Source organism: Aedes aegypti, chromosome 2 (assembly GCF_002204515.2).
Source record: "Aedes aegypti strain LVP_AGWG chromosome 2, AaegL5.0 Primary Assembly, whole genome shotgun sequence".
Classification (NCBI taxonomy): Eukaryota; Metazoa; Arthropoda; class Insecta; order Diptera; family Culicidae; genus Aedes; species Aedes aegypti.
The window spans coordinates 51336986-51354252 of NC_035108.1; positions in this window are offsets into that span (position 1 = coordinate 51336986).

A 17267-nucleotide genomic window follows, 5' to 3' on the forward strand; every position below is an offset into this window, starting at 1 on the left:
AGAAGTTATCTCTCATTTGTGTCGATACATGGAGCTCGCTGGTTGGGCCAAAACCCAAATAAAAAGCGCGAATGTCAAAAACGTGCTGACGACGTCGCACTAAAGCATCCTTATATAGAATATGTGTTCATAGGGGCGTTACAAGATTCTCCATTTGTTTGAATTTTGCGCATTATCTCGGCTAGCCGGCCCACCAAATGTTTACTTTACAGAACGCGTGTTTAGAATTGGTTAAAAGTTATAAAATAACACATGAAATTTATATGCCCATAAAATCAAGGTAAAATGTCCATCAAATCGAAGTACATAAATTCGAGGGTTCACTAAATCGAGGTATACCTGTAGTGCGTGGAAAAACTTCAGGAACGGCTCCAGAATAATCTTTAAAACAGGAGAAGACTTATGTGTCATTCTGTATGGGAAATACATGAGCATGAGCATAGATGACCGTACAATTCGTAGTTACTACTCCGTATTGACCAGAGCAATTGAAGTTGCACAAAGGTTTAATGAATGGGGCTGGGGATTACCTTACGATCCTCAATGTGCACAAATCAAGAGCTCAAATTTTGATAGTCAATAACGGCGCCGGCCACGTCCTTACGGTCACCGGGGGAAGGGAAGGAATGTTAGTTAGACAACCATTGTTGCTAGAGACCGAAGAATCTTCTGCATCTCCACAGTTGTCATGGGGAGGATATTAGGTTAGTGGGATAAGGTAAATATCTGGGAGTCACCTTTGATTGGTGATGCGATCCATGATATATTCACGCCTAAACGGATTCGCGATATTATTCGATAAGCGTATTGTGTTGTATAGTGTTCATCGCTCGCCCTCGCAGGAGCAAGCGATACGATCAAAAGATCAAACACTACTAACCTGCGTCGCGATCCGCGCCACTGTTTTATTGTCGCACCGCCACCAAACCGGATCGCGCCAGTGAGACTCGCGACACGCCTCAACTCGCGCGATTTTGAAACCAGTTTTTAGTGTGGCGCTGCATTCTTACGATTTTTATGAACACAGCGCACTATTCACATATTAGCTGCGACGCACGGGGCCCGAGAAAACAATAATTATAAATAAATGTTGGTCTTGATTTCTACCGGATACATAATATCATGTCACGCGAGCTACGCGCAGCACGATTGATCCTGCTCACATCACCCACCCCCGCAGGAGCAAATGACGCGAGCAAAGGATCAAACACTACTTGTCCTTCTGTATGGGAAATACATTACATTTTTCAACTTGACGGACAAAGTTCGCCAGACCACGGCATAAAAATTAACAAGTCAGGCTCTTTACTGATGTAAATACATACCAAATTTGATTGTGAACATGTGACGTCACTCCTATCGTACCATATACCTTCCGGATCACTAGATCATTTTTTTCGCAAATTTGTTCGAGGTGGATAGAAATGACGTCATCAAGTAGCTGTCAGTTTTCGGAATATATCACCTTCTTAATATACACCGTACACCGTGGCCAGGACTACTAGTATATTATAAAAATAGAATGATTATGCAACTTAACAGTAAATTTCATCGCAATATTTTCATAGGAAAATAATAATAGGCGAGCATTTTTTAAACAACCTTAAACAAATTTTTCGGTCCCCTTTTTAAATCAGACTGCCAGGCTGCTTAATCCACAAATGTTCTTCAATACCCCTTAAAGTTACCATATGCCATAAAAACTCACATGCCATAGAAACATTAGCAGCCTTCATTCAAGAAATAGAATATATCGAGGAGGCCCAACCTACAGACCAAGTCCCAGCCAAAGAAATTTTTATATGAGTACAATCAAGGATCATAAGAATATTACAGGTATGTTCCGTTGTTATCACGTTCCGATTTTGTCACGTTCCGATTTCGTCAACAAATTATTCCGTTTTTATCAACACAAAAAAAATAGTTTTTTTTTTAATTTTCAAAATGTTTAGAATATAAACTAATTACTTATTTTGAAGCAATTGAAATGCTTTTTGATAGTCTCAGAGTTGAATTTTTGACAATATGTCAATATTGAGCATCTACAATCAAGTCTACAATACATGGTAGGTGTCAAGTCATATACGATTCAATAAGGGTTGACTCCTTCTTATGTACTAATCAATTGGAGTTTTCAAACTTAGCTTGGTTTGTTGGCTGATTAACCCATCCATCAAGCATAGCATAGCATAGACTGACTGTATATGTCAATGATTGCTACTCCGTGATTGATCGGAACTGGTAAGAATTGCACTACGATCCAAATGAATAAGGGATGGGAGTTTCCGCTTACTCTCGAAGTGCAATTTTAGCAGATCTAATATTATTGATCAATAACGGCGCCGGCCAAGTCCTTACAGTCAGTTGGGATGGGGAAGGAATGTTAGGGTGTAATGATTGTTGCTTCTAGAGACCGAGAATACCTCTGCATCTCCACAATCACCACGAGAAGGGTGTTTATTAGTGAGGGAGGAAAAGTCTGGGAGTCACCTCTGGTCGGTGATGCGATCCATGAACAAGGGGGAAATATACGACTTATATTTAAAGCTAGTTTTGTATTTTTGTCTCGAGAAGTTTTTGGAAAAAAAATACGTCAACATCTATAATGTCGAACAATTCAAAAGACGTTTTTATTAATGACGAAAACTGAAAATTACATGTATAAATTTTAAATTATATGAAACAGGAATAATGCCGACACTTGTAGTGACGAAAAATTCATAGTTTGTTTGAAAATTACATATGAGTATTACTGTGCATTTTGTCTCGATATGGTAGAAGTTTTAGAAAATACGTCAACATTCACAATGTCGAACAATTCAAAAGATAATTTTTAATAATGTCAAAAAGAGAAAAATATATGTATATTGAAATTGTATAAGAAAAAAGCATAATGCCGACACATATAGTGACGAACCATACAAAGTTTGTTTTAATATTACATAAAAGTTACGCTTTCAAGAAAAAATGTGTTATCATAAACATGAAACGAACTCACCAGTTGGTAATCCATTCTCGACTGAACACAAAACTGACACTGACAACAAAACTTCTTGGCGTCCCGAAAACAAATCGTCTTGCTTGGGCCTTCCCAAATACCTACCCACCAAGACGCTCCAAAACAGGAAAAAAAATCTCCGGCGACGAAAACACGCGCGAAACCGTGAGCAAAATCTATCGGACGACGCAAAACCGAACTGTCCTGCTTGGGCTTTACGAAGCACTACCCAGCTAGACACTCCAAATCAGGGGGAAAAAATTCTCCGAACAGCAAGACGCTCCAAAACAGGGAAAAAAAATCTCCGGCGACGAAAACACGCGCGAAATTGTCAGCAAAATCTATCGCACGACGCAAAACCGAACTGTCATGCTTGGGCTTCACGAAGCACTACCTGTTGGCTGATTAACCCATCCATCAATAATCAAAAGTTGCTGTGGCTACGTCCTAACAACAACTGCAATTTGTGATTAGTTGAATACGTATTTAAGAGAGACCTTTCTTTTTTTTATATAACATGGCATAAAAGAATTTTCTATGTATATTTGATACACATATATACTCCCTTCCCCTATGGTATGATTTTTTGTATGAAAATAAAAAATAATTTGTATGGCACATAAGATATCTCAAATCCCCCTGGCTCCCCCCCCATAACCGCTTACATGATTAATGGACGATCCCATATATGTTCAGTTATTTTTGATAAGGGATGCACTTGGGAATAAACTCAAGAATATTTGGGAAACAACAAGAGACATGATCGAGTTTATTTTATTTTCGATAAGATTGTCGACCTTGTCATATTTTGGACGTTATCTTTTATCTCTCAAACTCGATAGCATTGCACAAATATAGAAAACAGCCATTGATAAGATCCTGTTCCAAGGGATAGGGGAAGAGGTCCTGCAAAACTAAGCAATCTGTAGAAGATTTTGTTGTCATTCCAAATCTGCTGGAATGTTGAGCTTTGAGCAGACATGAACCCCTTCCCCACATGGAGACTAAAAGTTAAATAAGGATTCTTATACCAACAGCCATACGCTTATTCAGAAAACTTTACAAAAGAGTTTCTTAACAAAAAGTTCTTATTTGGTGATGCTGATTCTAGAGTTTTTACACTTGTGTGTTTTTGATGAACTTCTATATAAATAAAAATTGAATGATGTTTGTACGTCACGAAATGCCTTAAGAACGGCCTGATAGACTTACGTGATTATTTTACTGTTGCATTGGTCAAGTGTTCCCACGTGTTTGAGTGAAGGAAACGATTTGGAAAATCATCTTAAACACTGAATTACTGGACAAACACCTGGAGACTAATCTGTCGTTTGGCATGGGGATTGCATGCCTTTTTTCAGCAGCCTACTTGATGGAAAAACAAAGCTTGACGGGACAAGTTAATAATAATATTATTTTACTCAACAAAAATCTAGAACTTAAGGTTTGTTTATTGCCAGTCTATTTGTGATCTAACGTAAAGCTATAAGGCGATGGTGGGGCTGTTCTAGATGGGCGATTAGTGCATCCTTGTCGAAATTGGTAGTAATTACTCTAGAAGAAAGATCAACACATTTATTTTACTGTTAAATTTGTCAATTCAAAGCACAGGAAACCGTAAATATTCATTTCAATTTTCAAATCTTTCGCATCATAACTTCACATTTGATCATCAGTCGGATGTTGCCCAAAAATTCAAAAAATGTACCTTGGCAAAAAACTCTCAGTTGATAACAGCGGAAGTATTTATAAGAACAGCAAGCTGAGAAGAAGGCTCTTTCTCAGTTGGGATGTAATACCATAAAGAAGAAGAAGCAAAAGGATGAAGATGAACAGTAGAAAAAAATATGTTTATTGTTTAATATTTTTTTAAAAAATGATCAGCTTGCCCCACTTCCTTGTAGTTATTTTTACAAACATGACGAACCTTGTGATGTAAAGAACATTTATGTGATTATCGTTTTAATAAATATTCTATACTAGTGGTCCCGGCAAACTTCGTCTTGCCATCAAGTAGGCTGTTGTATATACGATGGATCATCCATACAAAATGACAGTTCCGTCCACTCTCGTTTTTTCGGCTTTCCCGGTAATATTCTGGGATTTTTATACGCACAAACACGTCGGAACCCTGGACGAACAAAACGGAGAAATAATCATTTAAATCCGTTAACCCGTTCGTAAGCCATTTCGTGACATACAAACACCATTCCATTTTTATTTATATAGATTCCATTTATTGTTTCTAACCAAGAAAACCAAAACTATTAATGATTTATTACAAAATCATATTGATTGATAGGACTCTGCAATCAACTTTCATTATGAACCTATAAGAATGAATAATCTAAATGCTCCTCACAGCTCCTAATCATCAATACTGTGCATTTACATGATGAATATGTGTATAATCCTGACGAAACTGCAAGTGCCATTTCATATTTGTAAAATATTTTGTCTAAGAAAATTATTCTGTTTTTGTCACGGTTCCGTTTTTGTCAACTGAAAATCGCCGATCATGTTGATAAAAACGGAATATACCTGTATTAATAAAATATTATTTAAAACAATAAAATATATAAAAATCATTTATGTTAGTTTTGACCACCTTTTCGAACGCATCCCGTCCATTGTGCAACGGCTGGAGTGGGAAATACTACGAATCACTTCTATTATCAGTGAAGTTTTTCTGCTTCCCTTCGCCCAACAATGATTTCTGTATCTACGAATAGTTGTACAATGGCGGTAGTGCAGTGTCGCGTCGTTCGTTCGCTGTTACTCCACTATTATACAGAGAAAAGTCCTGTTGGAGGGAAAATGAATTGCACTTCCGGTTTTCTGCATCGCCGTTTTCGTTTTCCACCGTAGCTGAACAGATTGCTTAGCTTACTACAATGTGAGAACAAATTGAAAACGCTTGTAACTGGGAGTGTTTGTCCGGGTAAACACCACAATACGGTTCTGGAAGTGTGCATGTGGGGAAAGGTCAATTCAAATATGTACAATGTTACACAGTTGTGATGTTTATTTGCTGCAAAAAATCACACCGTATTAGACGAAGGGGGATGGAATGGATATGATTTGGGTCGAAGGTGAATCACATGAAACGGTCGACATGATTCACCGATATGACTTCTGGTTTACCAATTTTAGAGCACTCAAGCGATTCATGCTGACAATCGATTGACATCTTGGAAATATTTATTTTAAAAGTTATTCAGAACATGCCATGCGATCTGACTTGATTAGTCACGTGTGAAGTGAAAATGCGGTTTTAGCTGGTTCCAGTTCTCCAGTGTCAAGCTTTTTAGTATTTAAATTATTACAATCAGGTTTATTAGGCGATAAAATATAATCCGATAACTGAACGCAAAATTTGATAACGGTAGAGATAGCTCGATAACTTCCTGTTGCGATAAACAAGCGATCAACCAACAACATATTACATTTCATTTGCAGAAGAAGTACAAAATTTCTTCAGAGTACCATAATTCAGTGTAAAATGGGTCAATTATTATTAAAAAAAGCAAATGTTGCAAATATGAAACGAAAATTGCAATGATTTTTGTCTAATATTACACTGTTCGACAAAACAAAATTTTTGGCTGGATCAGGGACGCGGTTATATGGGTCTTGAAGTGTAAGAAAAGTGTAGAAAGGGGCCGTTTTCAAATGATTTGCAGCACCCTTGGATTATTTTTTGACAAAGTTTGAAAATTTTGCATTTTTTATCAAAAAAGCGTAATTAGCAAAATATCAATATATTTTCAAATTCAATTATTCAAGCATTGAATTATTCGAATCAATATTTTATAGCACTAGATCACTTTAGGGAAACGTGCACCATTTCAGAAGAATATTGGCATCATTTTTATATATGAATTTGGAATGTTGACGATCATTAAGCAAGTATGTGAGGATATGCACCATATAAATACTACTAATTTTTATATTTCACACATCTGGTTCATTACATAATTATTAAAGGTTCAAGAAGACGCTTGATTAGGATTTGATTGTTTGCTCCATTAGATAAAGCAATGAGCAATGCAATCCAGTACCATTTGATTTCAACAAGGATACGACTACGAAAAATTCAGAGCGTTAATGATTAATCATAAATTTAATCATGATTAATGATTAATGATTATGATTAATCAAAAATGTTAATCATTAATCACAAAAAATCAAAAGTTAATCATTAATCACTAATCATAATCATTGAAATTTTATGTTTAAATCATTAATCATTAATCATAATCATAAAGATCGTTAATTTTGTTCAGTAATCATAATCTTAATCATAAGTAAAACATTTAATCAATCATCAATCAATCATTGAACAAAATTTAACATGTTTTACAACATTGCCTTCTAATGTATAAATAAATTTTGCATTTCTTATATCTTGTGGCACGAACAATGAGAGTTTATGCCCAAGGAACGTCGAAATCCAATCAAGTATGGCATGGCTTTGCTTTGTATCTGAAGACCCTTTAATATTTCCTCCAAGTAAGACGGTGCATTTCTTAGTTGTATATGATCCGAATCCGAAGACGCGGTTGGAAGGTTGTGAGTTGCTGTTTATAGGGGCAGATCACAATGTTTAGACCTAGCACTAGTCTTTTGGCCGTTCATAAGATTGCTGTGTACTTTGTATGAAAATCCGAAAATTGGCACAACATTTTCAAGATCAAAAATTAGTCCTTTTCCCCTAGTAGGTGGTATTTCTGTCAATACTTCCTCGCTGTTTTTGTTCACGTTTGATGTTTGCAATCTAACATCGCCTGCAGAAATCCACTGAATGTAGCAGTTTTCTTCAATAATAAGTAAAGCCATTCATTTTCATGTTTATGGCTCATTTGTTACACACGTCAAGGCGTGTAAGTAGCATCCATTCATTACGTAGCCCTAAAAATTGAGTTTAAGGAAAATGCTCTTTGTATGAACATTTTCAAAATTTTGTTTGAGTCGCACCGTATGAGCCTACCCCCTCTCCCTTCGAGCATTACGTGATTTGTGGACGGTGCCTTAAGAAGATGCCATTTAATTATTACTTATATTAATAATCATTGATTAATCATTCAAAAGCTAATGATTAAATGCCCAAAAGTATGCTCTGAACGCCTTGAAGTATGCAACAAACAAGTTATACATTATATAATGATGATGCAATTTTTCCCTCGATTAGCAATAAATCTGATATAAAATCTTTTGAACTTCGTTACAGCAATATTATTAATCGCAAACCGTTTTTACTAAAAAATATTGATTCAAATCAAGGAAGGGCGAAAATTTCTTTAAAACATTTTTTGAAAATATTTTTTCCAGTTTTTCATAAAGATCTCGTTAGGAAATTCCTAGCAAATGTTCAAACTGATTTCGCCCAATATTTCTCCAAGAATTGGGTTGTTTAGTGATGAAATATTTGTAGTGTTTCGTAGCCTGTTCGAAAGATCACATTTTCTAAGTATATCAAGTATATCGAAAAAGATTTCAATCCGTAGATATTTTAATTTAAACAATGACAGCTCGCGCGAAGCTAAATTTGCCGGGGGTGATTCAAAAGTGATTTCCATACTAATATCGAACGCGTTATTAAAATAGCTTCAGGGCACGGACAATTTTGAAATTTTGGGTTCTGGTTCAAACTTTAATTAGATTCAGGAAATACAAAAAAACTGGATAATCCTAAACAAGCCAATTTTTCCGAAAAATTTAATATGAAAAATTTCAATAATTACTCATTTTGTGGTGTGTGCTAACGTAAGAACTAAACGACACACACAAGACGCGACGCGAGACAAGACATAACACTTATCGTTCTTACCATCGTCAAAAAAGTTTAAAAAAAATTTTACCTTTTGTCGACCGGTTTCGGGCGCGGTGTAGCCCATCTACAGGACAATGTCCGACTCGTCCGGGTTTGGCTTGCATGCAAGTTGGCTGAAATAGCCAATTTTTGCATTTTCAACAGCCAATATCTCAAAAACTAGACGTGCTATGAAATTTTTGAAAACGGCAATGGATTCAGCAACCCTTAATTGAGTGAATAGCTGTATTTTGGTGCTTGATACAAAAATGTGTTCCGCAGTGTAATTCATGAAGTTGGATTTGTCGCAAGCTACGCTTCACAGAGCCGATATTTTGACCACTACCTCTAGGATACTGGCTCTTGAATCAGAGAAATTAATCACGATTTGTGATTGAAAACTGTGATTAATTTGCCATAACGAAGTTCAACAGATTTTAATATAGGATTGTTTGTTAATCATGAGTAATATTCATCATTATCTAGTGTTAGTATATAACACACTGGTTGCATACTTCAAGACGTTTAGTGCATATTTTCGGGTGTTTAAACATTCGTTATTTAATGATTAATGATTAACGAAAGATTAATCATAAAAATAATAATTAAATAACATGAAATGACACCTTCAAGTATGCAACGAATGCATCACACTCTTTAAAATTTATCGGTACACTTATGATGATGATTATTTAGCCACCATCAGCGCAAGGATTACCTATGGCTGCAGAATCATACCGGGATGGTATGATCTACCTGATGGTTTGTTGTAGCAGGGCTAGTTAATATCTTTGAAGACCTTTGGAAGACAACACTAAGGCTGTTTTCTCGTGACAAAAGGCTGGCGACCCCACGCACTTTCATCCAGTCGACAGTTCAATTAACTCCCTTAGGCTACCCCTCCCCAATACCCAATATATAGTAAAATATCATACATAGTGTTATTAAAGTATCTTACCGTAAAATTATAAAAATAAAGAAATTAAAAATTATACTCAGCTTAATCCAAATAATCTCAAAAAAAAAAAACGTCTGGGAAAGTATTTCAAGCTTATCGGTACACTTATGATTAAAAAAAACTGAATCAAATAGCTCTCATCATGAACTCCAAACTATCGTAATTTACGAATCGATACCCGCAAAGACAAATCCTGATATTTACGGAAATTCGTTAGAAGATGACTGAAAAACATAATTTTGAAAAACAACATTACATATACTTCGCCTATGGATTGAATGATGTGAAATTTGCGATAAAATTAAACGCCTTCTCGGTCAGAATCGAACTCACGACTTCCTGTTCACTAGATAGAGTGCGTTATCCATACACTACGAGAGGACTCACGGATGCAGAAGTTAACCCAGGGGGGGTATACGCAACGAGGTTCGCCTACCGTTCATGTTTTGTGGGTGTATTCGTTTGGCTCATAACGCTGTTAGGCATCCCGCTGTTTGAGTGTTGAAATGCATCAGCATTTGCTGTCTGGCATGGCCCGCGTTTCGACCTGTGCTGTTTGGGTCTGCCCGCGTAACAGATGATGCTGTTTGGGACGGCCCGCCCGAGAGATGATTGTTAGGCGAGCTTTGTTTGTAGTTGACAGCCGTACACCCACTCTGAGTTAACCTGAATTCGATTTCATCTCAATAATCACACACTACTCTCCAACGGCTTGTTGGATGAGATTTGTATAGTGCAAGCTCACAATGAGTCGCGACGTTCATAATATAAATACGATAAATGATAATTAAAAAACTATTGTTTTGAAATTCAAAATTTTGATCAAATTTGACATTAGGCATGTAAGGGTTAATCATAATCATTAATCATAATCACTAATCATACTGAGTTTAATCATTAATCATAATCATTATTCATCTAAAATTATAATTTAATCATTAATCATAATCATTAATCATACTTTGGCTTAAAAATCAATCACAATCATTAATCATGAGTTCAAAAAATTTTAATCAATAATCATGATGAAATTGACTGTAATCATTAATCACTTAATCAATCATTGCGACCCGTTAATCATTAACGCTCTGGAAAAATTGATGTGTCTGTTATGTTTATATGAGCTGGTTGGTCTAATAAACTCTCAGCAGAAATACAAAATTTATAAAGGTTGGACACTGACATGTAAGTGGTCTTACATTCGCTAGTCGGTTTATCAGGAGACGATGTCTGTAAAAAAATGTGATAATAATGTTATTTGCGATTTCCAAATATTTCGATAGGTACTCATTAAAAATTGTTTACTTATCGTGACATTCATTTCCCTCGGAATATTCCTAGAAAAATTACAGAATAACATAAAATAGCAACAAATAATTTAGTAATCAACATTATCACATTTTTTGCGAAAGCCGCCCTGGCAGGCATGAGCTCTTTTTGATTCAGTCTGTGCACAATACTAATCATTTGTGAAAACTGATTTAGTGGTAACATGCCTGCTTCTTACTTGTAAGATGAAACAATTTCTGGTTAAACCATTTCCGATATTTTTTTTCTTTTGGGTTCTAAATTTCACATGATTTTCGGCAATTTTAATCAAACTTTCAGTTTTGAGTTTTGGGATGAATTTCACAAATAATTGCGATATATTCAAAATGAGTAAAACACTTGTTTTTCTATGTCTTCTTGTTTAAAGAAAGAAAAATAGAAATTACGTGAAGTTTCGAAAAATTGTTTATCATAAATGTATGGATAAATTGTTTCTTCACTTAATTGAAAAGCATTTTTACTCGTTTCGAGGGTATGGGAATGGGGACTCATAAATGGACACGTTTGTTCTTATATGGGAGACGAGTTTAAACTTAACCTTAATGGTCGACTTCTTTATGTTTCCAATATGCTTACAACTAAACCCATTTGAAGAAAACATCCCATTGAACAAGAAACTAACGCTCCATTTTGAAAGTTTGATTAAAATTGCCGAAAAATATGTAAAATGTAGAACCAACAAAAAAATCGGAAATGGTTTAACCAGAAATTGTATCATCTTACAAGTAAGAATCAGGCATGTTACCACTAAATCAGTTTTCACAAATGATTAGTATTGTGCACAAACTGAATCAAAAAGATCTCATGCCTGCCTGAGTGGCTGTCAAATGGTGTCACAAAAAATGTGGAAATGTTGATTACTGAATTATTGGTTGCTATTTTACGTTAGTCTGTAATTTCTAGGGATATTCTGATAACAAATGGACCTCACGACAGGTAATCTATTTTTAATGAGTACCTATCAAAATCTTTGGAAATCGCAAATAAAATTATTATCACATTTTTCACAGACTTCACCATCGGCTCCTGATAAACCGACTAGCTCATGTAAATTACTTACCTGTCAGTGTCCAACCTAATTTTGTATTACTGCCAAGAGTTTAGTAGACCAACCAGCCCATATAAACATAACAGACACATCAATTTTCCGTATTCGTATCCTTGTTGAAATCAAATGTTACTGGATTGCATTGCTCATTGCTTTATCTAATGGAACAAAAAAATTAAATCCTAATCAAGCGTCTTCTTGAACCTATAATAATTATTGTATAATGATCCAGATATGTAAAATAGAAAAATAAGTAGTATTTCTATGGTGCACATCCTCATATGCTTCGTTAACGATCGTTAACATTCCAAATTTATATATATATATATATATATTTATATATATATATATATATATATATATATATATATATATATATATATATATATATATATATATATATATATATATATATATATATATATATATATATATATATATATATATATATATATATATATATATATATATAAATGATGCCAATATTCTTCTGAATTGGTGCACGTTGTCTGAAGCGTTCTAGGGCTAAAAAATATTGATTTGAATAATTCAATGCTTGAATAATTGAATTTGAAAATATATTGATATTTTGCTTATTACGCTTTTTTTGGTGAAAAATGCAAAATTTTCAAACTTTGTCAAAAAATAATCCAAGGGTGCTGCAAATCATTTGAAAACGGCCTCTTTCTACACTTTTCTTACACTTCAAGACCCATATAACCGCGTCCCTGATCCAGCCAAAATTTTTTTTTGTCGAACAGTGTTATTAATAATCGTATTCGACATTAGTTCCAATTCATAAGTACTTAGTACTATACCAGGGAGTGAACTTCAGAAAATATGTTCTAGGATGAAAAGCTTATTCTTATTACAAAGCTTCGATTTTCTGTTAATAAGTGGATACAAACATATTATATGTTTGTAACATTTGGCTTCCATGCCTTCTTCTTCTTCTTGGCATTACGCCCTCACTGGGACAGAGCCTGCTTCTCAGCTTAGTGTTCAATGAGCACTTCAACAGTTTTTAACTGAGAGCTTTCTTTGCCAAAGTTGCCATTTTCGCATTCGTATATCGTGTGGCAAGTACGATGATACTTTACGCCCAGTGAAGTCATGGAAATTTCCATTACGAAAAGATCCTTCAGCATGGCCTTGCTTTGTAGCCGCGGACACTAACCACTCGGCTAAGGAAGGCCCCTTCCATGCCATCAATGTGATTTTTGAACGTTAAATTTTCATCAAGTCTGAGCCCTTACCATCTGACCATTTTATTGGATTCCTGCTTATCGTGACAACGTCTACTTGAAGGTTTCAAATAAAGACCTTTCCTATTTTGTGGGAATATATTTAGTCGAGTTTAGGAAACATTAGGAGAAATCTTCCATTTTTGCAAGTATGAAGAAAAATATCCTAACTTTTTTGCAATCTACTACCGAAGACATGCAGGCTTCGCCCTTTGGCGGGGCGGCCTGTGTTATCCGCATACAAAAATTGTGGACTTCCCTGAGGTAACTCAGGTAAGTCAAATGCGAAAATATTGTCAGTTGTAAGAACTGCGAAAATAAAAACCATTGTTTTGTTTAATTGTTTGCTATGATTTGATTATCAATTTTTGATATTGTTAAATCAGCTAATAATGTGCCAAAAAGTTGAAGCACATTCAACATTTCGATGGTTTTGGAAGGAGAGCAAACATTAGAAGGCATCCTGCAAGCCTTAAAGCAAGCAATCGGTGATTTTATTGGGACACTTATGGATCATACAAAACTTCGCATTCTAATTGCACTCTCGATTTAAATTACCCGAGAATGAGTTAACACATGGAGGTGTTGATTACGCTAAAATTCGTCCCGTGTCATGGGCCTGCGTCAAACATTGTCGAATGCTTGTTATAAGTCCAAAAAAGCAAGTCCAGTAGAATAGCCTTCAGATTTGTTGGAACGGATCAAATTTGTAACACGTGAGTGGTCGAATGTCCATGGCGGAATCCGAACTGTTCATTGGCAAAAATTGAATTTTCGTTGATGTGGGCCATCATTCTGTTCAAAATAACCTTTTCAAAAAGTTTACTGATGGAGGAAAGCAAACTGATCGGACGATAACTAGAAGCTTCAGCAGGATTATTGTCTGGTTTTAAAATTGGTACAACCTCAGCATTTTCCCATATGTTAGGAAAATATGCTAATTGAAAACATTTGTTGAATATACCAACTAAGAATGATAAGCTACTTTCTGGAAGTTTTAAAGGAGACGATTTTTGAAATGGTCTACACCCTCAATTTCGGCTGAACTCTTACTCCTCGATTTCAACAAACAGATCTTATCCCTTCAGTTTAGGTTCAGTGATTTGGAAGAGTTTTGTAGAGTCAATACGTTCATGTTCCCGCCAGCACACTTCCTGTTCAGCTAGCGTAGGAAAAACATCCCAAAATATAATACTACAGTTTCTTGATGAGGACGTAGAAAATTCCATCATCACCAGGAGCTTTCATCTTTTTGAATTTTTTAATAATAGTTCTCACTTCTTCCAGATCAGTCTCCCAGGAATTTTCAAAAATGTTCTCTTGATTGAGAATATTTTCGAAGTCCTGAGTAACTTGATTTTCGATTAGACTAGTAAGTCCTAAATTAAAATTGTGCGCGCTTTCAAACTGCATAGCAAGTTTTTGAGCTTTATCGCAATTGGTTAGTAATAATTTGTTTTCCTATTTCAATGCCGGTATTGGCTTTGTAGTTTTTTTTTTCAAAATTTTAGATAATTTCCAAAAGGGCTTAGAGCCGGGGTTCAATTGGGTCCTAAAATGTTTAATGAAAACTTGTTTTTATAGATTGACACGAAAGAGCATGTTACTGCAACTATTTTAGCAATTTTTCCCGCTCAAATAACGGCTACATCATATTTAAAATTTAATTTAAAAATTGGGTCCATAAATGAACCTTGACACTTTTGATCATCTTTGACGTTCACTTTGTCGATAAAAATGCCACAGGGCTTATAGTTTTAACACTGGGGTTTTTTCTATCTGACATTTCGAAATGGACACGGAAATCAAAATATACCCATAATTTGAGTTTAAACCAAATGGTGTGACAAAATCTCAAAAACCGTAAAAAATGTTTTTTGGACTTAAACCAACGAAAATCATTTGAAAATTGAGTAAACATGTGTTTCTGGCCTAAACCTAAGCGTTTGATACTAAAATTGCAACAGAGCTTCAAGGCCCTATTGAGAAATATTATTTTCAAAATTTTTGTTTCTTAATTGTGCAAAACGTTTCTTGATTTCTTTCTGCAAATTCTGCCATATGTTTTTCATAGCAGGATCGCGAGTGCGTTGAAATTGCCTTCTTCACACGTTTTTGAGACGGATCAAGAGTTTAAGATCATCGTCTATAATCACTAATTCAAATTTTACTTCACATTTTGGAAATGCAATGCTCCTGCCTTCAACAATGGAATTTGTTAAAGTTCAAGAGCATTGTCAATATTAAGTTTTGTTTGTAAGGGAATATTAACAACAAGATTAGAGTCAATAAATGTTTCAAACATATTCCAGTCGGCTCGAAAATAATTGAAAGTGGAGATGATAGGATTGAGAATCGCTTCTTGGGATATTTGAAATGTAACAGGGACATGATCAGAATCAAAATCAGCATGAGTAATCAGTTGACTACAAAGATGACTAGAGTCGGTTAAGACCAAATCAATCGTAGATGGATTTCTAGAAGAGGAAAAACATGTAGGGCTATCAGGATATTGAATTGCGAAATATCCCGCAGAGCACTCATCAAATAAAATTCTGCCGTTGGAATTACTTTGAGAATTATTCCATGACCGATGTTTAGCATTAAAGCCACCAATGGCACACATTTTTGACTTATTGCGAATCAACTTTCGCAAGTCAGTTTGGAGCAAATTAACTTGCTGTCCAGAGCATTGAAAAGGCAAATAGGCAGCTATGAAATTATATTTACCAAGCTGTGTTTCAACAGAAACACCTAAAGTTTCAAAAACTTTAGTTTCAAATGAAGAACACAGTTGATGTTTTATACGCCTATGAATGATGATTGCTACTCCCCCACATGCCCCATCATTACGATAAACACAAAAGTTAGGATCTTGTTTAAGTTTGGATCCAGGTTTACATATGTTTCAGTAATAACTGCTATGTGCACGTTATTAGCTGTAAGAAAATTAAACAGTTCGTCCTCTTTACCATTTAAGGATCGAGCATTCCAATTTAAAATATTTAAATTATTATTTATTGGATCCATTAGAAAAACGTAATCCAATATCAATTTGATTAGTAAATTTTACACCAACTTGGACTGCTTCAGTCATAGTGGTGGCTTTGAACATTGCGTCAATCATAAGATTCAATTGTTCAGTTAGAAAATTAAAATCAGAGGCAGACATATCGCTTGAAGTGGGTACATTTGATGATTTTCCTTTAGAATTTTCGGTAGACGAAGAGGCGGAGTAGGAGTTATCTGTGACGGCAGGGTTTCTTTCCATTTGATTTGAAACAAGTAGAATGGGTACTCATAGTACGAATAGGTGAGGAGTTCAAATTTCCTGCTACGATATCGGCAAAGGATTTTCCGTAGGTAGATACATTCGAAATTAAAATATTCGAACGGCTACCCAACGGATTAAAATTTGTTTGTGAATGAGCATGATTATGATCTTCCTGATTGTTATGATTCCTCATCAAGCGATCGTTAACTTAAAAATGAGTATTGTTCGATACTTCACCAGGCAAATTCCGGAAACGACCGTTATCATAACGGATATTATCTTTCATCTGCCTGGCACGAGCCTCGACGACTCGCCTTCGCGAAGGGCAAGCCCAAAAATTGGACTTATGATTGCCCCCGCAATTGGAGCAAATAAACTTGGTGGTATCTTCCTTCACTGGACAGACGTCCTTAGCGTGAGAAGAACCTCCGCAAATCATGCATTTAGCATCCAAGCAGCAATTTTTTGTTCCATGATCCCACTTTTGGCCCTGACGACACTGAGTGGGGTTCTGGAAATTTCCTCTAGATTTCTGGAAATGTTCCCATGTCACACGGACATAGTTTTTGTTAAAGTGATCTAAATAATATTCTTGAGAAAGCTC